A 23,090-nucleotide genomic window follows, 5' to 3' on the forward strand; every position below is an offset into this window, starting at 1 on the left:
ATTTATTCATTTGAATTAGAAATGATGCTGGCTCATACGGTTTTTAATGTCAGTGCTTTCAATCCAAAGTCTGTACTAAACCAACAATCTGATCATTTAACTTACCTCCACAATGAATAATTTGGTCTACGCAACCTTCACTACTTATGCATCCAGTTTTTAACGTTCCGCTCCACGATTTCTGTTCTGCAATTCCTGAATAAATTCTTAATGGTTATTACAACGTCACCATTTCCTCAACACTGGATTTCAACGAGTTTTTCCAGACTTATGTTCAGCGCTGATTGTTCCTCAATTCAATACAGTCGCTTCTGCAAACAATTCTTCAGCGGTGACGGTCTCTCCTGCAAACATACTCTTTCACAAAACAATGTCAATTTTAACAAACAAATCATTCCCACTCGGTCTCTACCTTCCATTTTGTTCCCTCATCAATACCAGTAGATTCATAAAAGTTGATTTCCATACTCTCAATTGGATTCCACGCTATATATAACACAATTCCACTTGTTTTCAATCAATCCAACATTACAGAGTAAATGAATTCAAAACCTGTGCTTTCAATATAGATTAAATCACCACCAAATTCAAGTTAGAAATAATTAATTCCTACTTGTCTATGGTTGTAATTTTCTATTTGAGGAGTTTGTTCCTACATAATAGGAATTTAGTTTCTCCTAGTTTAGTGTGTGGTTGAGAGAATCTCTCAACCACACTATTGTATGTCTAAGATAGCATTCCTATCTTGAGACTATTGATTGTATAAATATGTGAGTAATTTCCTCATTTAAATTAATAGAATTTATTATTGAGTGTCTGTAATTTTATCTTGGTATCAGAGCCCGTGAGGGCCTGGCCCCTCCTGGGCTTGGCCCTTCCTGGGTTGAGGGAAATAATTGAGAAGATCTGTGAACGTTGTTGCTGTGTTTTTGGAGTGGTGGCCCTGCGTGGAAAACATCGCTGGTCCTGCGTCACACGTCGGGCCATTTCTCGGCGGCAGTCCGATCTTTATCCCGCGCACAACACCAGAATATCGTTCCCTTCCTCGGCTTCTGGGCAATCATTGCTCTTCCTTACCACACCCATACAATATTTTTCCTGCAAACAAGAAGTTTAAGTCAGAGATGGACGTGGAATTGAGAAATGTTTCCGCGTTTGATGCAAGTCAACCATACGGGCATCAGAGATAGCCTTCTGACGAGATTCTCTGTCGAGCTAATGCGTGGATGGTCGGTGGAGGATGTCATTCACGTTGGAAATTATTTTGGGCCTACTACTGTTGGGCAGATTGGTGTTCCTCGCTTCAGCAACGAGCATTTGCAAAAGTTGGATGAGCTGTTGGTGATCGTTCCAGATTCAGTGGTTGAAAAATTGATTATGACGGAAGTCGTTATGATGATTAAGTTGAATGCGGGATCTGTTGCCGGATCTGTGGAGGAGTTGCAGAGACTGGAGAGGAGCTGTGGAAAGATGTCGTGGATCTGGTGATCTGCAGCCCTGGTGCGTCTGCTAGTCGAGAGAGAGATCCGATCAAAGAGCCAGTAGATCGGTTGAGCCGGCGGTGATGCTGACTTGATGCCGAGCAGTCAGCAGATCTGGTAACGGTGGGTCGAAAATTACGCTCCAGGTCGAACATCAAAGATCTGCTGATTAACCCCTTCCTGGCTGTCGTGGCTGGCGTGGCAGATTATCGGTTGCCATAACCTCGTTTCCACTGTTACTGGCTGCCATACCATCGTTTGGTGGACTACAACTGCCTGTCGTCAAGGGTTTTGTGTGGGAAATTAGCAGGGTTCTGTGGAAACACAATCTGAGTTTTTCGTTCTGTATAGAGAAGATGGTGAAGGAAGGAGCTATTGGTCAGTTTGAGGTCGAGGTTGAGGGATGGGCGGCCAGGGATGACTCTGGCATTCTCTCGCAGGAAAACTGGATCCAATGACGTAACTTTCAAGGTCGAATACTGTGGAATCTGTCACTCTGATTTGCACCAAATTCGGAACGAATGGAAAAATTCGATATACCCAATGGTTCCAGGGCACGAAATTGTAGGGCGTGTAACTGAAGTGGCGTCAGAAGTGAAGAATTTCACTGTTGGAGATCGCGTGGGGGTGGGCTGCATGGTTTGGAGCTGCCACCAATGTGATTCCTGTAGCGAAGGGCAAGAACAGTATTGTGAGAAGATGGTTTTGACATATAACGCCATTAATGAGGACGGGTCTCCCACTTATGGAGGTTATTCATCCTTGATGGTCTGTGACCAAAGTTTTGTAGTGAAGATTCCAGAGACTCTGCCGTTTGATGCAGCAGCCCCATTGCTCTGTGCGGGAATAACTGTATACAGCCCCATGAAATACCTCCAGATGTCTCAGCCTGGTAAAAGCCTTGGCGTTGTGGGGCTTGGCGGTTTGGGACACATGGCTGTGAAAATTGGAAAAGCTTTAGGACTGAAAGTAACGGTAATCAGTACATCGGCTAGGAAGGAAAAAGAAGCCAGAGAGGATTTGGGGGCAGACCACTTCATCATCAGCAAAGATCTGAAACAGATGGAGAATGCGGCCAAGTCCCTGGATTACATAATTGACACAGTCTCTGCTGACCATCCTTTGCAGCCTCTCCTCAATTTATTGAAAGTGAATGGGAAACTGGTTTTGGTTGGTCTGCCAGAAAATCCTGTCTCTTTTCATCTTGCAGCTGCGTCAAGCTGTGTGATAATCCTTTGTTGACAGTCATCAAACAATTCACACACAGGGTTTCATAGAAGATTGTGAAGGAACACGAAAGCCCTAGAGAGCTTTTATTTTGTATGGGAACGATCTGAGTATGCTCAATCTACGCGTTGAGGGAGAGATCTGATTCACTCTGGAAATGATCATGCTCCCTGCGACAAGTTCGAGGTGGCTTTTCACCCTGTGGAGCTCTGGACAGCCTAAGGGGCAGTTCTTCCTGTGGAGAATTTGTTGGGCAGAAAAAGAAATTAATGTGAAGAGTTCATGTTTTATTTAGTTTCTTGGAATCATGTTTAAATATTATTGAGCCTTATTGAGCCTAGCTAACTCAATGTAGGTAAAGTTGTTTCGCTAGAATTCATGACTCTAACAAATGACAGGATAAGCAAGGAGTTCCAAGAATTTATTTGACAAAGATGCCCAAAATGTGAACAATGAACAGATGAGGTAAAGGACCAGCGACAACGTTTATGGTGGACAATAAAGTAGATGTTTATTTGAATTAGTGTGGTTTGTGGAATAGACTCCCTAGCATGTTATAAACAAGTCCAGTTGTTGTAATGGTCATTGTATGTACCCAGAAACTCCAAAATGTTGAATGAAATGTAAGCCTTTTAAAGGTATTTGAAAGTTCGTGGTGATCTTAAAACCACTTTGTAATGGATTGCCTGTGTGGCTGGTTGGTGGTGAGCTAGAAACCATCCATAGAGCCTTAGTGGCTACAGAATTTTCCCAAAGGTGGCACATTTAAGTTCCGGATTTTCCTGGTGGTGGTAGTTCGGACTTGCCCGGAGGTGGCACATTTAAGTTCCGGATTTGCTCGGTGGTGGCATATCGGACTTGCCCAGTGGTGGCAGAGCCTTAGTGGCTACAGGATTTGCCTGGTGGTGGCAGATCAGACTTGCCCGGTGGTGGCAGAGCCTTAGTGGCTACAGGATTTGTCCGGTGGTGGCAGATCGGACTTGCCCGGTGGTGGCATATTGCCTGAGTGGCTAACGTGTACACGGGAGCTTTGTGCTCGTAGGAGCAGGTGGACTACAGTAACACCTGGCTCATGGTCTCAGATATTGGTGTGTTTGAGCATAAGAGGGTTGGTGCACTTTTCTATCTGACAGTTGCGTCGAAAGGCGCAATCAGCGCAACTGTTTGCGATTGTTATTTGGACATGAATATTTGGCTTAGAAAGGCACTGATCTCTCTTTCTTTTTGGAAGTTCTGCACATGCAATTCGCTCGATGGTGGTGGATTTGTAGGTACATATGCAGTGATAATGGTTGACAAAATCATGTTGCACAAGGACTAGCGGTTGCAGCGGTTGGTACCCATACATTCCGGTGGATGGTTTCTCTTTTACGGACGTCGACATATTTTTTGTTATGTTTGACCACAACCAGATTTTGTGAATCACTATCATGACAAGTAGTCATTAAGGGGGGGAGTTAGAAATAATTAATTCCTACTTGTCTATGGTTGTAATTTTCTATTTGAGGAGTTTGTTCCTACATAATAGGAATTTAGTTTCTCCTATTTTAGTGTGCAGTTGAGAGAATCTCTCAACCACACTATTGTACGTCTAAGATAGCATTCCTATCTTGAGACTATTGATTGTATAAATATGTGTGTAATTTCCTCATTTAAATTAATAGAATTTATTATTTAGTGTCTGTAATTTTATCTATTCATTAATTTTAATGTCAGGCATAAATCAGATCCATTTAATTTAAAACAAGTCGAAGCACAGTTCTATCAACGTCGACTCATATAAACAATGCCACTCCATACCACTACACAGACAACCATTATGTATTGTAAATTCATACAATTTCAAATATATTGATTTCAGTTTCACCTGTATACAGCTTCAATAACTTGATTCACGTAATATGTCGACTTTTATCATTGGACTGCAGACCAACACATTAACAATAATAATTCACCATTTATTCATACCCAATCCAGTGCAATTGACATTGACTATGCAGATCGAACTATCAAATCCATACAAAATATAATTCATCCAGTTGTCTCTGAATTCATAACACCTCCAATTTAAATGTGCATAATTCATTCCCAGTTTCAGAATTTAACAGCCAATATATATATAATCTGAACAAAACAAATTTACTTACAAACTTCCTCTCGCATTGGCCAGATCTTTTATTTCTGTGGCCCTTTACAATTGCTGAAGGCTTACAGCCTTGCTGTTCAAGCCTACTCTTGATCTCACACTCACTCACAATCTCAATGTCTCCTTATCCTCTCAAAAACCCCTCATATTTATACATAGATAATGCATTTAATTCACTCAAAATATCTCTCCACCTAATCCTCAACTAATCTATATTTTAGGTGTGGACTCAACAAAGTCCTATACATAGAATTCCTAATCTCTAATTTTGCTCCTAAACTATTTCTCTCATATCCTTTTAATAAATAAAAGAATATTTACAAAATCCTCACTTTTCCAAATTATCTCCTATTTTATTAAAAATAACAAATTAATTAATAAAATAATAAAAATGTCACACCCCCCTTTTATCACATATTTACAAATGAAAAATGGCCTTGATGCTCTTGCATCAGACACCCAACGTTAAAATTAATCATGATCTCCTGATCCTGTGTTCGGATCTGTGTATGCCTAGATCCCATATCTTGTGCTGCAACTTTCCACTTGCCACTGCTTCTTTTTGATGTTCTTCTCCAGGTTTCCACACTTTATGTTGCATTGCTCCACTGGCTGTGCTCTCACAATCTTTTGCTGTCTTTCTTTTGCTGCTTCTCCTTTGTTTTATTGCTGCTGGCCTCTTCTGGGATTCTTTCATCATCATCTACCTCATTAGTTCAATTTCTCTGTCTAACAGACTTTCTCCAGCATCTTCAATAAAACTTGAATTCACAAAACAATTGTTAGAATAAAAACCATAAGGATTTAGCGCCCCCATAGATGTTACTGCTGTCAGTGTTACCTCAGCTATCACCATAAATGTTGCGGCCTCCCAAACTTCCTGTCCCTCTGCAACATTCCTTTGCTCATCACCTGTAATTTCATCTGCAATTTCTCTCTGGTTCCAGCAAACATTTTAGCATTTCATCAACATGCTGCAAATTAACTCCAGCATAACTTCCATCTTCCCCTTCGACAATCTTCAGAAATTGTCCAACATCATCTTGATTGATTTTTGCAATCAAATCAAGTTCTTTCACCACTGTAGCTTCATCCTCCAACACTGTAGCAGCTCCAAAACTTTGTCCACCAGTCTTCTCTTGGCTATACAAACAAGCCAACTCTGTCTTGTCACCCACAGTAACAAGCCTCTGCTTATGAGACATGATTGTCTCATCTTCTTTCTGCAATTGTTCTCCTCCATCCAAGATAATTCCAAATGATGGACTGTCTTCTTTCTCACCTGTAAACACAATCAAATTGTCAGCATCAAAATCACAAGACCCAACGGTCTCACTTGTAGATTCAGTCATCTGCAGCTCTAAGTCTTCTTCAAGACTCAGAAAATCTATACTGGCTTTCTCCTCAGCTTTCCCTGGCAACACTTCAGTATGTTGCTCTAAGTTCCTTTCCAACTCTTTTGTCAGCACATCAGTATGTTGATTTGTATTCACCATGAGACTGTCAGCTAGTCTCTCCTTCTTACCATCATCTGCTCCATAACTGCCATTCATGAGAACTTTCCTGCCCTTCTTCCTCAGCAAATTATCCTGCACATAAGTCCTTTGTCTCTCCAACTCTCTTCTCTGGAGATCTAGTTTCCTATACAAATCAACAACTTCATTAGGAGTAGAACTTGGAAACTTCACACGATTTTCCATACCTTCACCAGTGCTTGACCAATCATCAGCTGGTCCTTCTCTTTCTGCATCAACATCCTGATTAGACTCCTTCGTCTTCATCTCCTTCTGAGATCTTGCTATCTCAGCATCGATCTGAACGGCCTTCAGATTCAATTCTTCTTGAACAAACTCTAAAGCTTGCTCATCTCCTTGTACTGTACCTGCAAACATACACAACTTGTCAATTTTAAAACCGCAAGATTTTTCAGTCTTGACTGCTCCCTCCAACACATCCTTCTGAACAAAGTTGTGTGTGGAATCTTCAAATTCCATCTCTGGTTCAAGAACTCTAAGTTCCTTTTTCAATAAGGAAATCACAATTTGCCTCAACCTCCTCTGCAATTGTCGCCAAATCATTCTCTTTCCCTTCAGTGGAAAGATCCAACCTCTATTCTGATTTTCCTGCTCTTGTAGCCATTCCTCTAGTACCTGCAATTGTACTTTCATTACTGCAATCTCTCTTTCTCTGACCTCATCACTCATCCTACCGTTGTGGCATTCCTCTGAACCTCTTCTCTGATCCTCCATGATCATTTCCTTCATGAGTTTCTCACTCACCATGAGTTGCAATAGCCTTTACGACAGTAATCTCCTTTGCTGCCCCTTACCTCACCAAGCTCTCCTCACTCAGTCTTTTGGTAAGTACTTGGTTCACTGCCTCTGGAACCCTCCGAGCACTCTCTCTGCTCTCTCCAGGCTATCTCTTCAACTCACCTTCTTCTTCAGGACACTACAATTGTCCTCCTTATTTAGCCTTTAGCTGAATGTCAAGTTCACTGCCATCATCTTCTCTGCAACCATAAACTGCATTTACAAATTTCAAATCAGAAAAATCATCTCACCTCTTAAGATCTTGCATGATCTTTTCCTCCCTGCAATCCTGTTCACTTGTGTAGTTTGCATATCAGATTTAGAAATCTGATCTTCATCATTCATCACACATTCAAAAATACATTTCAGTTCAACAAACCTTCTGTCCTCATTTGGAAAAAAAAATATCTTCTATTTCAATAGAGCCAAGCTCTGATACCAAAAATTGATGCAGGCAGGGCCTGCAATACCCAGGATCTGCAACATTCCGTGCATATAAGAATGCATCTCAGCTTTTTTTTCAAATCAAAACTTCAATAGTTGGCAAATTCACACAATACCATTATTATGCGGAAGCCCTTCAACATAAATCCCATAAACTCACCCATCACTTCCTATTTCATTCCTTTCTATTCAGCAATATGAGTATCTAGGATCCAATAATAGTGTGAGTTCAATATTCCATAAAAACCAATTAGACCATGCGCTCATGGTCTTCCCATGCTTGATTCTACAAAACAAGCATCATAACAAAGTTCCACCTTTGAACTCAATACAAACCTTAGTAACAACTTATCTTGCCAGCGCTATTCAACCTAATTCCATTCGATTTAAACATACCTGTGTTATCAAACGTTGTCCATCCTCCAACTCAAACTCTACTTTTAACACTGCCATCAACCTCAACGCTGATCCATACAATCACTTCATTCAAGATTCGATCCATAACTTTATTGCGCCCTTCAATCTTTAACAATTGGTTAACCAGCCAATTCGCACAAATCACTGGATTAACTCCAGGAGTGCTTTACACAAATCCATGATGCGCCCTTTACCAAGCTCACATCTAAAAAATAGAATCCAAATTTCATACCTGTTTATCCACCAATAACACAGGTTCTTTGTAATACCAATTCACCCTCTATGGTTGCTGTGGAACTATAATCTCAAATCTTCCGGCGCTAAGGTAGTACATTCGGACATAACAAATCGATGTTTAAAATCGATTTCACTCAAGAGTTAATCATAACTCTCTCTCTGCTCCGAATTAACTTCATAGACTCCAATTTCTTTGTTTTATTCCAAGACCAACAACCCTTTCCTGCAATTACAATCAACTAATACACAAAGTTTAGTTCTGCGCTTCAATTACATACCTTCCACAGCGCTTCCACTACAATGAACTGATTTCAACGCTATCTCCCACATCTTCAATTTATTCATGAATTAGAAATGATGCTGGCTCATACGGTTTTTAATGTCAGTGCTTTCAATCCAAAGTCTGTACTAAACCAACAATCTGATCATTTGACTTACCTCCACAATGAATAATTTGGTCTACGCAACCTTCACTACTTATGCATCCGGTTTTTAACGTTCTGCTCCACGATTTTTGTTCTGCAATTCCTGAATAAATTCTTAATGGTTATTACAACGTCACCATTTCCTCAACGCTAGATTTCAACAAGTTTTTCCAGACTTATGTTCAGCACTGATTGTTCCTCAATTCAATACGGTCGCTTCTGCAAACAATTCTTCAGCGCTGACAGTCTCTCCTGCAAACATACTCTTTCACAAATCAATGTTAATTTTAACAAACAAATCATTCCCACTCGGTCTCTGCGTTCCGTTTTGTTTCCTCAACAGTACCAACAGATTCATAAAAGTCGATTTCCATACTCTCAATTGGATTCCACGCTATATATAACACAATTCCACTTGTTTTCAATCAATCCAACATTACGGAGTAAATGAATTCAAAACCTGTGCTTTCAATATAGATTAAATCACCACCAAATTCATTAATTTTAATGTCAGGCATAAATCAAATCCATTTAATTTAAAATAGGCCGAAGCACAGTTCTATCAATGTCGACTCATATAAACGATGCCACTCCATACCACTGCGCAGACAACCATTCTATATTGTAAATTCATACAATTTCAAATATATTGATTTCAGTTTCTCCTGTATACAACTTCAATAACTTGATTCACGTAATATGTCGACTTTTATCATTGGACCGCAAACCAACACATTAACAATAATAATTCACCATTTATTCATACCCAATCCAGTGCAATTGAAATTGACTATGCAGATTGAACTATCAAATCCATACAAAATATAATTCATCCAGTTGCCTCTGAATTCATAACACCTCCAATTTAAATGTGCATAATTCATTCCCAGTTTCAGAATTTAACACCCAATATATATATATAATCTGAACAAAACAAATTTACTTACAAACTTCCTCTCGCTTTGGCCAGATCTTTCATTTCTGTGGGCCTTTACAATTGCTGAAGGCTTACAGCCTTGCTGTTCAAGCCTACTCTCAATCTCACACTCACTCACAATCTCAATGTCTCCTTATCCTCTCAAAAACCCCTCATATTTATACATAGATAATGCATTTAATTCACTCAAAATATCTCTCCACCTAATCCTCAACTAATCTATATTTTAGGTGTGGACTCAAAAAAGTCCTATACATAGAATTCCTAATCTCTAATTTTGCTCCTAAATTATTTCTCTCATATCCTTTTAATCAATAAAAGAATATTTACAAAATCCTCACTTTTCCAAATTATCTCCTATTTTATTAAAAATAACAAATTAATTAATAAAATAATAAAAATGTCACACCCCCCTTTATCACATATTTACAAATGAAAAATGGCCTTGATGCTCCTACATCACCTTCTTTAAACATGAAACATGGAAAACTGGGTGCAATCGAGAAGCTGCAGGAAGCTCCAATTTGTATGCCATAGTACCAATCTTTGCAACACCTTGTACGGACCATAATACTTTGGTGATAATTTATTATCCTTCTTAGCTTGCTTTAGGGACATTTGCTTATATGGTTGTAGTCGTAGGAATACCCAATCACCTACATCAAAACTTTTTTCACTGCGATGTTGATCTGCCTGTTGTTTCATTCTATTTTGTGCCAACACGAGGTTATCCTTTAAGAGTTGGAGGACTTGTTGTTGATGTTCGATGTGATGTTCCACTGCCTGAACCTTAGAATTTTCTCTTAAATATGATGTGATGGATGGTGGTTGATACCCATAAAGTGCCATAAATGGGGTCATTTTTGTTGCTGTATGGAAGGAAGTGTTATACCACCATTCAGCCAGAGGCAACCATTTGACCCATTGTGTATGTTTATCAGATACAAAGCAACGAAGATATCCTTCCAAACATTTGTTTACTATCTCAGTTTGCCCATCAGATTGAGGATGATAAGATGAGCTATGAGCTAATTGAGTACCAAGACAAGAAAATAATTTTGTCCAAAAATTTCCAGTGAAAATGGGATCTCTGTCACTTACAATAATCTTTGGGTTTCCATGTAGCTTTTGAACTGTTTCCATAAATGTAGTAGAAACTGTACTGGCTTTAAATGGATGTGATAATGCACAAAAGTGTGCATACTTGGTAAGTCTGTCAACTACCACCATGATGACACTCTTTCCCTCAGACTTGGGTAAACCTGTGATAAAATCCATTGAAACCTCCTCCCAACGTTGGCTTGGAATGGATAAAGGTTGTAATAGACCTGGTGTCTTAATTGTTTCAACTTTATTTTGTTGGCAAACCAAACATTCCGCCACAAACTTTTGAATATCTGGTTTAAGGCCATCCCAAAAAAATTCCTTCTTAACCCTGTGGTAAGTTTTTAAAAATCCTGAGTGCCCTCCTAAGGGAGAAGTGTGCAATTCCATAAGAATCTTTTGTTTTAGCTGGGAATTCTTACAGAGGTATAAGCGATCTTTGTACCATAACGAATCATTTTTCCAGCTAAATGTATCAGAAGTACTGGAATCTTGTTGTAGCTTTCGAATAAGTGCCCACACTTCTTCTTCATTCTTCCATTCCTCCCTTGCTTCGTTTATCCAATCTGGTTGGATAATAGAAATGGCACACAACAATGCTTCCACATCCTCATCCTTTCTTGAGAGTGCATCTGCCACCACATTTTGCTTCCCTTTTTTGTAGATGATTTCAAAGTCATAACCCAACATCTTTGTGACCCACTTTTGTTGCTCTTCAGAGGATAATCTTTGTTCTAAAAAGTATTTAAGGCTATCATGATCCGTTTTTACCTTGAAGTGTCTTCCCATTAGGTAGGGTCGCCATTTCTTAAGTGCATGGAGTATTGCCAACATTTCCTTCTCATAAATAGCTTTGCTTAAAAACTTTCCCTTGATTGGACGACTTTCAAAAGCAATGGGTCTTTCATCTTGCATTAGAACAACACCAATTCCATTTCCTGAAGCATCACATTCCACAATAAAGGTTTTTGTGAAGTCCGGTGTAGCTAAGACCGGTGCTTGGCACATTGCCTCTTTAAGATGTTCAAAGGCCTTTGTTGCTTCCGGAGTCCATGAAAATGAATCTTTCTTCAATAATGTTGTTAGAGGTGCTGCTATTTCCCCATAATTCTTAACAAACTTGCGATAATACCCTGTCAACCCAAGAAATCCTCGCAGATGATTTATGGATGTGGGGATTTTCCATTCCTTAATGGCTTTAATTTTGCTAGGGTCTACCTTAACTCCTTCATGAGATACAATATGACCCAAATATTCCACCTCCTGGACTCCAAAGAAACATTTGGATCTTTTTGCATATAATTGTTTCTCCTCCAATAGTTGTAGCACCCTGTCAACATGTTCAACATGATCCTTCCAAGACTTGCTGTAGATTAGTATATCATCAAAAAATACTAACACAAATTTTCTAAGGAATGGTTTGAAAATTGAATTCATCAAACCTTGAAATGTTGAAGGTGCATTGGTAAGGCCAAAAGGCATGACCAAAAATTCATAATGACCCTCATGAGTTCTAAATGCCGTTTTCGGAATGTCTTCAATCTTCATTCTGATTTGATGATATCCCGAACGAAGATCCAACTTGGTGAAGTAAATTGATCCATGCAATTCATCCAGTAATTCATCAATGACAGGAATGGGGAACTTATCTTTAATAGTGAGCTTGTTGAGCTCCCTATAATCTGGACACATGCGCCATGATCCATCCTTCTTGTGCACCAATACTACTGGAGCTGAGAAAGAACTTTGACTCGGTTGAATTATACCAGCCTCTAGCATTTCTGCAACCATACGTTCAATTTCACTTTTTTGGACATAGGGATATCTGTACGGCCTGATGTTTGGAGGAACACTTCCTGGAATCAGATGAATAGCATGATCATGATCACGCATAGGTGGGAGACCTTTGGGAGTCTCAAATACCTTGGAATGATTGTCCAGGACTTTTTGGAGATCTGGAGAAATAGATGATTCCAATGTGGAAACATCTAGCGAACATAATTGTGCAATTACACCTCTTTGCTCCTTTTTTAGAAGCTTAGTCATGCCATTAGAGCTGATTATCTTTCCTGGTTTCCCTGCAATACCCCTTAATTCAACTTCCTTTCCTTCCGTAGAAAATTTGATGAAAAGTTCTTGAAAATTAAAAGCTATTGTACCCAAGGATTGTAGCCATTGGACTCCTAGTACAACATCAGCACCTCCCATTGGAATGGAAAGCATTGGGCTAGTCAATACATATTCTCCCATGGATAGCTTGATATTATGGCACTTTCCAGAGCAATTTATTGTTCCTCCATTTGCAATCATCACTTGACACTCTGGTGTTGGATATAGGAAGCAATTCAATTCTTTTGCTACCCTACAATGAATAAAATTGTGGGTGCTTCCTGAATCAATCAACACTATTACCTTTTTCTTCTTGATTTGTCCTTCTATCTTGATGGTTTGAGGAGTGGTAATTCCTGCCAATGCATTACAAGATATGGTCGGATTTATTTGTTCTTCATCTAGGCTTTGTTCCTGGAGTATATCCTCTTCTTTTGACCTTTCTTGCTCCTTTTCTTCTTCCTCTTCACAATCTATGTAGAATAATTTCTCTCAGCACACTTATGACCTTTTGTGTATTTGCTATCACAACTGTAACAAAGCCCTTTTGCTCTTTTTTCTTCCTTGTTGTGGTGTCAACCTTGTAGGTTGTGGAAGACTAGGGGCAACAACACTTCCGTCTTTATAGTTGTGAGTGGTATGCTTCCTAGTTGCCATAATTTTGCTTTCCATTTTTCTTGCTAACCTGAATGCCTTCTCTAATGAATCAAGTTCCCAAAGGTGAACATCATGTTGGATATTATCCTTTAAAGACCCTATGAACACATCAATCCTATGCTCCTCTGGAATATCTTTTACCCTTATGTTCAATTTTTGGAACTCCTCAATGTGCTCCATTATTAAACCCTTTTGTTTGAGACTTATCAATTGGCTAAAAAAAGTGTTGCTTTTTGTATCCTCATAATGTGCTATCAATTCTTCCGTAAAAATTGCCCAAGTGATAAATTTTTTACGAGAACAAAGCCATTGATACCATACAAACTGATTTGGTTCCAAATATACAGTTTCCATACGTACCTTTTGTGTGTTTTGCACATTATTGAGATCAAAGAATTGCTCCATCTATAATATCCATGTGGCGGGATCCTTGCCATCAAACTTCCTCATATCGATTTTTGGAATATGGTGATTCTTCAATCCAACATTAGCGTCTATGGAATCATGATTAACATTTCTTTTGTTCTCATCATGAGTTTCCTTTACTACCTTTTCACCATTAGTAAGTATTTCTTGTAGAAAATTTGTCAAATTTGTCTTCAAATCTGCCATGCCTATCTTCAAATTTGTGTTCAAATCTATCTTAAAATTGTCCATCTTAGCTTCCATGCCATTCATCTTAGCTTCCACGCCATTTATCTTAGCTTCTGTTAACTTTTGTGAGCGTGACATTTGTTGCACTTGTTCTTGTAATTTTGATATATCATGTAGCATTTCTTCCTCTTCTTCATGAGTCATGCTAGAGCTTTCAGGTTCCTTACTAGGTGTTTGCATTTTCTTTCCTCGGGGCATCAGTTACCGATAATATGCTCTACTATGCCCTTTGAATTCCTTCAAAATAAATTTTCAAACCAAGCTTAAGCAAAAATTTAAAAAAAATCTACACACCTTTTTTCACTTTGTAGGAGCTCGATATTGCCTCTGATGTATCTCTGTACTTTCTAATCATCTAGTTCTGAATTTATGACCTGTAGTAGCTCTCTATGTCCTCTTTCCAATGCCACCAGTCGGATCCAAATTGGATTCTCCAAGGAAGAGTTATGCACAATCTCCCAAGATGACCTGATTATAGACCTTTCCAGAAGAGCGAAGTTGTATGAAGTGCCACGTGTACAATTTTCGATATTTGGTTCTGAAAAAGATATACAAGAAACTACAGTCCGTCCTCTTTCTGTACCTTCTTAAGAAATTTCAATATGATTCCCAGAGAGAAAGTTATGACGATTTTCCCCAGGTCACCTGTTTTGAATGTAATTCAGGAGTCTCAAAAAAGACAAACTTCCTCAGATCATATCTCCGCAAATATCGCGCGAAAAGCTATGAAATTTGGACCCAAGGTTCAGTGCGATTTCTTGTCAAATGGGTTCTTTTTGCGACTTCTGAAAAATCACAGAAAAGAAGTTATGGCGAAAATTCCACGATGACCTGTTTGGAGCAGCGAAACCCTAGAATCCAAAGCTCTGATACCAAATGTTATGAACCAGCTCAAGAGAAGATAGAAAAGATAGATCAACGCCTTACAATTCAGCCTCTTCGAGGGGGCAACCTCCTTTACATTACATAAATGAACAATTCTTGGATGATTCAAATGACAAAACCTCCTTTCTATATATAGGAGTCTAAGGAGTCACAATATAATCCAGCTGACCTAACAATAATAATATAAAGCCACAAAAATAACAATAGAGGGATTCTATGGGGCACAGAAATAACAATATGGGGGTAATAGGGGCACAACAATATAAATAAGGGGTATAACTACAATAATAATGTGGTAATCACTAGTATTATAGGGACCCAACAATCTCCCCTGTATTTGGGGCTTCCTTGGAGGTTTTCTGCCCCAGTTTTTATGTAGCCCTATTTTTTGGCATGATGGGTTTCTATGCGGCCTTGTTTCTAGGCTTGATGGGTACCTCGACAGTCTATGCATAGGTATGATATATTGTGGGGTTTTTTTCAAACCCCTTTTGATTTTCGTGGCACATTTTGGACTTATGATTATGCTTCATGTTGGGTTTTTTCGTGGTGGGATTGAGTGCCCTTATTTTATTTCGACAACTTTTCTGGTGAGGGTTTTTGGCATATTGGTTGGTTCGCCTAATGTCTTCGGCTATGGCTGTCAGTCTAGATTGTAATTCCTTCGGGCATGTGCAATGTATTTTAGGGTTATTTTGGCACATATGTGATAAGCGTGACTATGTAACATCTTTATCCAATAAAAAAATTGTTTTTTTCTTCTAAAATAAATAAATAAAAATAACAAATTTAGAGGAAGAAAGGTTTTAAGAAGAATGTTTTATTTATTTTTTAATTGGAAGAATTACTAAGAATGTTAATCAAGATGAGAAACTTCCTGGTCTCATCCAAAACCTTCCAATATGTCATTACCTCAAAGAACTTCGATTCCTATGTGTTTTGACCTCAAAAGCAAGAGTGTTCTTCAAGTTTTTCATTTTCAACTTGACTTCCTTGTTTCATGTCGACGTTTATGTATAAATACATTTTTGGGTTCTAAATATATTTTTAGTGTTGCTTTCCTTGTATTCACATTCTGTATGACTCATGATTTCATGACCACGACATGTATGCACACTTGAGAGGTCCAAAGTTTCTTCATACAAATATTGACCATTATTACAAAATGCTTATTTGAATATTTTTTTCCAATTTTATTTTATTTTATTTAGCATTAATTATATTTAAGTTATACAAAATTTATTTTTTTCATTATATTCAAATTATATTTATTTATTTTTAATTTTTTAATTAGTTATATTTAAATATTTTTGAGAAATTTTGTCTTTTACAATTTATTTTAACATGTAATTTTATTTTAGTAATTATATTTAGATCAAACATTTTCACATAGTTTCATTTTCATAATTAATTTTTATAGCTAATTTTCATAAAATATAAATATATAATCTAAACTTAAAATTTAATAGAAATTAAATTATATACCAATTAGTTATTTATATTTATAAGTAACACAAGTTTTTTTTCTTCTTTTGAAATCACACGTTTTTCTAAGTCATTTTAATTATTTTTTTAATTAAATCCTTTAATTATAATTTTTCATATATTTTTAGATATTTTTAGCTATGTTGATATGTGTGCTTCTCGAATTTTAATTTAACTATTAATAACTAGTGCAAACATATAAATTAAGTGATTGACAAAGATGGATAGGCCTCAATTCATGATAAGCATCAAAATACTTACTTCAAAATACATCTCACTTTTTCCAATTAGTTATTTATATTTAAATTATATACCAATTAGTTATTTATATTTATAAGTAACACAAGTTATTTTTTCTTCTTTTAATATCACACGTTTTTTCTGAGTTATTTTAATTATTTTTTTTAATTAAATCCTTTAATTGTAATTTTTCATATATTTTTAGATATTTTTAGCTATGTCGATATGTGTGTGCTTCTCGAATTTTAATTTAACTATTAACAACGAGTGCAACCATATAAATTAAGTGATTGACAAAGATGGATAGGCATCAATTCATGATAAGCATCAAAATACTAACTTCAAACTACATCTCACTTTTCCCACATTAAAAAGATATAAAAAGTAGCAATTGCACCACATGTTGCAAAGGAAATGTCGTAAAGGCAGTAGCATAGGAAATAAAAGCATAGAAGAAAGAAGTAAAAACTTTATGTAATTTTGTTTCTTTTCTTGAGAAAAAATTGGAGAGCATTAGAAACACTATGGTTAGAATCATAAGATGTATTGAAAAAATCATGTAATCACCAAATTTTTCAACACAAAGTCCTTGTGATAGAGATTGCAGTTTACAAACACCTTATCAACAAAGTGAAATATCAAGATTAATGTTAAAAACAACTTCTGAGTACGTAGATTTTCATAGTTCAACATAGTTCAAGTAGGATTTCTGGATTTAAATTGTGTCAAAGTTTATTGCAAGTTACACAAAAGCTGATTGTTGATGTTTCCCCCGATATTATTCAGGTCTCTCCAGTGACAAGCTTGGACATGTTTTAATGTTCATGGATGCACCAATACATGCAACAACAGTTTAGCAGTTGGAGCCATATGAGAATCAAGGTATTCTTTGAAGGAATACGTAACCCACATGTGGCCTCTTAGCCAAAGAATTGAGAAGTAATGATGTTAGTTGCACTTTATCCTAGTTAGGGGTAAGGTGTGTGAAATTTGGGTTTTGTGATATTACCCCCACCAACATTCAACTGTCTCGAATGACAAACTCGTGTGTGTGTTGATGCTCATGGATGCACCATAACACACAACAACAATTGGGGATAGGTGCAAACCCTTAGAATCTTCAAAAAATAGATAAAGAACACACAACCCCTTACCTAAAGAATTCTAAATGGGACTGGGTGAAAGTCTTGGGTGTCATTAAAGAAAGAGATACCCCACATCCACTGTCTTCAGCAATGATTGAATTCAAGATTCCAAATTGAATGGTGTCAGTTGTTGTTTTTTAACCAAACAAGCCCACTCTTTGTCTTCCTTGAATCAAACATGACTCATTTTTAGTCCAGTTGTGTAAGCCTCCCACTGCTCCTCTTCATTTTAAACTAGACAGGGATGGCATGAGTAGCTTGTGATGCCATTTGGACACTGAAATTCTCTTGGGACATCTTTGACGATGATGAATAGGTTACTAGGGAGTATATTAGTATGTTTATTCTTGTGGAGGAACATGTATGCAATTTGAAGATTGTTTTGGAGGATTAGTAATGTATTCAGAAAAGAGTAAATTTTCTAAAGACCAGGAAGATGGATTTCGAGGATTATTAATGAATTTAGAAAAATGTGACTTATGTAAAAACAAGTTAGCGTTCCTTGCATTTACCCTATATTTTGAAGGTTTTGATTATGGATATCAATAAGGTGAAAAAAAATACTTCACAAATACGCACATCAAAGCATTATATAGATATCATGAAAACTAAGATCATTAAAAATTCAGTGTTATATATGCACTATTGATTGAATGTACACAGAGAAATGCAATTGTTTGGACAAACGCGGTTGGGACAAATTTTCAGTTGCTAAAGAAGATATCAAAATAGTATATTTATGGATCTTCAAACTTCAATAAGAATTCTCTTGCATGATAATGGGATCATCCTATTCCATTCCATTATGTTGTTAAACAATTTGTGGACTTTTATTTCATCCATATGCACATTGTAAAGCTTACCCCCTTGACAAAGAAATAAAAGTATCTGATCTTGAACCAGAAGAGCCCACTCTTTGTCTTCATTGATTCGAACATGACCCATTCTTATTCCAGCTACGTAAACCTCCCACTACTCCTCTTCATTACGTTGCATCTCTACAATGTGTTTATTGGTAGCCATCTAAGTCGAAAGTGATTATGTTTTGTATACTCTTTTATAAATCTTGTTCAACACAGAGTCTAGCACAAATGAAAGTACCACCTTTTCCATTTCTTCTATCTGGAAGGGATGAAGGAAGTTTTAGCACCATTTGCAAGGGATGAATGAAGTTGTAGCACCATTATTTTATGTGTTCAAAATAGACCTAGATGAATCCAATGCAGTAAGAAAATAATTTTGTCCAGTCATGCTTGTAATTTCTATCGCTAGTTCCACTATGAAGAAACTTTTTGTTATTGTAATTTGTATGGTATGTATTCCTCTTGATATAAAATTATAATTCAATAAATTTGTTACTTCTTGAGTTTATTTTTCAATTACTTTTTTAAATACCATTAAATGAGATGAATGAACTGTCAAGAGAGATTGAAAAGAATCTTTTGACAAAAGATAAATTTGAAATACTACACTCATTAACAATTGCACGTCATCACCTTTCGATTCAGATTCCAAAATGCTTGATCTGGTTTCTTATATTTTGAGATTCATAACATTTGAATTAGCGAGCATTAGCAATATACTTCAAGAGATACAGCATGGCCACAAGTAGACTCATTAGCGACCTATGGTTAGCTGCAAGGGGATAAGGTTCATTAGTCTTATTAAATCCATTTCTTAAGCATTTCATTGACATTGTTCGATCATTAATCCAATTCATTTATGATAATGTGGCACTATAGCTAATAAACTCACTGGTTTGATGTAGATACATAAACCTTGAAGACCATACTCTTACAAGAGATGAAGGGATCAATGTGAACTTCAATTCCAACAATCCATAGATATAATACTTAGTATATGAGATGACCCTGACACACTAATATTATGACTACGATATGCACATAATTTTATTCACCCAACACAACTTTTTGTCCCTAGTACAAAACAACCTAGGAACAATCCTTGTTCCACATAGAACCTTGTATCAAGATGATTAAATTTGCAAAAAAATCTTGTTGCGAGAAAAGTACAAATTAAAAAAAAGAAGTACTAACTTATAAATGTACTAAATCATATAAGCATGACTTAGTAGGACCTTGCAAAGGAGGAAAATCAAATTGAGAATCAAAACATAATATAGATTCTACCTATACAGAATAAACACTATTAACCAATAAATGGTTCCATACTAAATATGAAAACACCAATAATGTACTCGCTATAACTCTGAAACAACAAAAGTATACTTAATATTGTTGAGCCTCCATTTTGTCCAAATTTTCATGATTTAACTAAATAATTTTATGCCTATACTAAGTGTCTATAATCATCATTATTCGTTTTGCGCATTATTAACTTATTATCTAGAGGCATTTAGAGCTGACAGTTGTCGATCTATGAACTCTTCTGTTGGAATTATGATACAGGTGTTGTCCTTGATGGCAACTCACTCAGAGGTATGATACAGGTGTTGTCCTTGATGACAACTCACTCAGATGACAGATCATAGTGCAGCAGGTCAAGAGAGAGGTATACGTAGGATAACCTTGATGAAAGTGCGTATACATGCAGGTTAGCAGAACAAAAGGCGCGCACACGTACACACGCAGGTTCACAGAAGGAAAGGGGTGTACATGTCATAAAACTAAGCTTTGGTCTGTGGTATTTGGTCCATGGTATTTTGGTATTGGTCCATGGTATTTGGTCCAAAGTTTTGACCCCAAGTATTGGGTCCAAGGTATTGGTTCTAAGTGGTTTTGGACCATGGTATTGAAAGAGGCCTAAACCTATATAAGGAGAAGATCATTAGGCCAAGGTGTGGAAGTGTAGGTAATGAATGTCTGATGAAGTATGAGATCTAGTATGCTGGTTAGGGGTTTGTGATTCTTGGCTTGATCTGAATCAAGGAGGCTCCTATGCGGTTGATAAAGGTTGATGGACTGTATCTTGAAGACTAAAATTTATTATCATTATATGGTATGATCATGAGTAGATATGAGTACTGACGCATGTTTTATCCTTTATATCTTATCGTCTGGGTATATCTGAAGTTGGAAATTGCAGCGAAGGTATAAGTAATTATCTTTAGATCTGTATGCAGGTTATCTCTGGTCAAAGTGCGTATACACGCTGGTTTGACATAGTCAAGTAGCGTATACATTATGAGATTTGATGTTTTAGGTTGTTGTTGGTTCTAGTGGTTGCTACAGAGTTTTGGGCTCTGGTCTGTGTTCTGGTAACTGTATTTTGATGACAGGGTTTCAGTGATTCAGTATTGGGTGATTCAGAGATTGATGATGCAGGTATATGTTGATGATTGTATTGCAGTGGTGATTGTTTTGTATTTATGGATCCAGTCTGAAAATTTATGAAACGTGGTCCCTGGAAGAAAACAGAAGGTTGTATCCTTCTGTAGGTCAGCACCTACGTACTAGTACCTCAGCTAGTACAAGAGCTAAGGAGGTTGTAGCTCCCTTCCAGGAGAGTCTGGAGAACGAGAGAAGGTTGTAGCCTTCTACAGGTAGAAGCTTGCGTACTGGTATAAGACTGCACCAGTACAAAACCATTGTAAAAAGAAGTTTCTTATTAAAGGAAGATAGAGACGAATTGCAGCAGGTGGTTTTCACCCACATTGGGTTTCCACCTTACATCTTGGTGTTCATGTGTGTTGCTTATGTGTGATGATCTATTCTGTTTTACTGCTCCTGTTTACTATTCATATGGTTAATAATGTTCTGATGCACTCATTAAGGATCAACTAATTGAATCATAAGTCTACTAGATATACGTTTGTTGCATTACACACAGTTGTGTATACACAAAGTTTTCCTTAACTGAAGTTGCGTATATGAATATAAATATAGAAATGAAAAATTTATATTGATTTGATAATACTGATTCACCCCAACTATCAGTATTATTTCCAACATCTTCTTGTTTTGTTAATTTAATGTGAAAATGTCATTAATGTCAAGATATTTTGTGGCAGGTGCTAACATTCCTATAGTAGTAGTTCCTATTAGTGTTAGTCTTTGCAGACTTCCTCCAGCGATCAAACATGCTCTTACGAAGTGATTTTAAGGTGTCAAGGTCAAATTTTGTCATTTCAGTGAGTCTTCAAGTAAAATTTTGGTCACTAGGTATTAGGTCTAGGGTTTGCATTTACTCCTTTCAAATTTGTCCAAATGACAGTCCATGTTACCATTCAGCTGAGTGTACCATCATTCAGAGGATTTTCATCATCATGTCAAGTCCCACTGGGTCATTTTACACCTTGTTCATGCTTCAGTTGCGCCTAGGTAAAGTTCATTTTCCTCTCCTAGAGTTTTGAAGGTAATTTCTATTGGATGGTAAAATCATCAGCAAAACTTGTATCCTGATGTTCATACACCTTCCCCTATCCTTAATGTACCTTATTAAACACTTCCCATCACTAAGATCCCCCAAATTCCTCATTTTCACACAAACCCTAGTTTCTTGCTACAACTTGGAAATTTCCTAGGTTGGGCTTGTGTTTAGCCCTTTTGGACCCCTTCCCCTCACTCAATTTCTGAGATTCCACTTTCCCCTACTTCCTAACATCCCTCCCCACTTCCAAAAATTTTCTCAAGAATTTAGAAGCCCCTTATCCCCTTCATTTCGATTCATTTCGACAAATCTCTTGTTCCACACATCGGGATAGGTTTCACTCAAATGATGTTTCTGAGCAAGAAAAGATGAATTTGGGAAAAATGAGAGATTGTTTTGTCCAAAACAGGCCAAGGAAGAAACATTTCCTTCACTTTTTACACAGGTGTCATGGTTTTAGAGAAATGTCAAAAATACAGTTGCCTCGAGAGAATTGATGCACCTTTGAAGCGACCTTGGGAAAATCAAGTTTTCTCCTAGATTTAGTGGCCAAATGACTTGATTGATGCGTCCAATGATAACTAGACACAAAGAGCTTTCCAATGAGCTATCATGATCTCAATTTGGAGTTGAGGAAGGCATTCAAAAGTTGACAGCAACAGCACTCTGCCTTTAGGCAACCTCATTTGGCACATTTTGACCAGTCTTGGGAGATTTGATTTTTGATAGGGAAAATGAACTCCAAATTAAAATATTCTAGTTGGGTTGGAAAGTAGACTCAAATAAATTTCCAACAAGCTATACTGCACCCAATTTCGACATTGGAAATGCCTCC

At 37.2% G+C, this 23,090-nt stretch overlaps 2 pseudogenes; one reads left to right on the forward strand and one right to left on the reverse strand.

Moving 5' to 3' along the window:
* Positions 1-1,693: 1,693 nt before the first annotated feature.
* LOC149180466 (putative mannitol dehydrogenase pseudogene) lies at positions 1,694-2,723 on the forward strand (annotated as a pseudogene).
* Positions 2,724-5,557: 2,834 nt separating this feature from the next.
* Positions 5,558-23,090, reverse strand: part of LOC149180467 (uncharacterized) — a 55,440-nt pseudogene continuing 37,907 nt past the window's right edge.

Source organism: Pinus tabuliformis, chromosome 3_2, assembly GCF_031772625.1.
Source record: "Pinus tabuliformis cultivar Carrire ecotype Pingquan chromosome 3_2, CPIR1, whole genome shotgun sequence".
Classification (NCBI taxonomy): Eukaryota; Viridiplantae; Streptophyta; class Pinopsida; order Pinales; family Pinaceae; genus Pinus; species Pinus tabuliformis.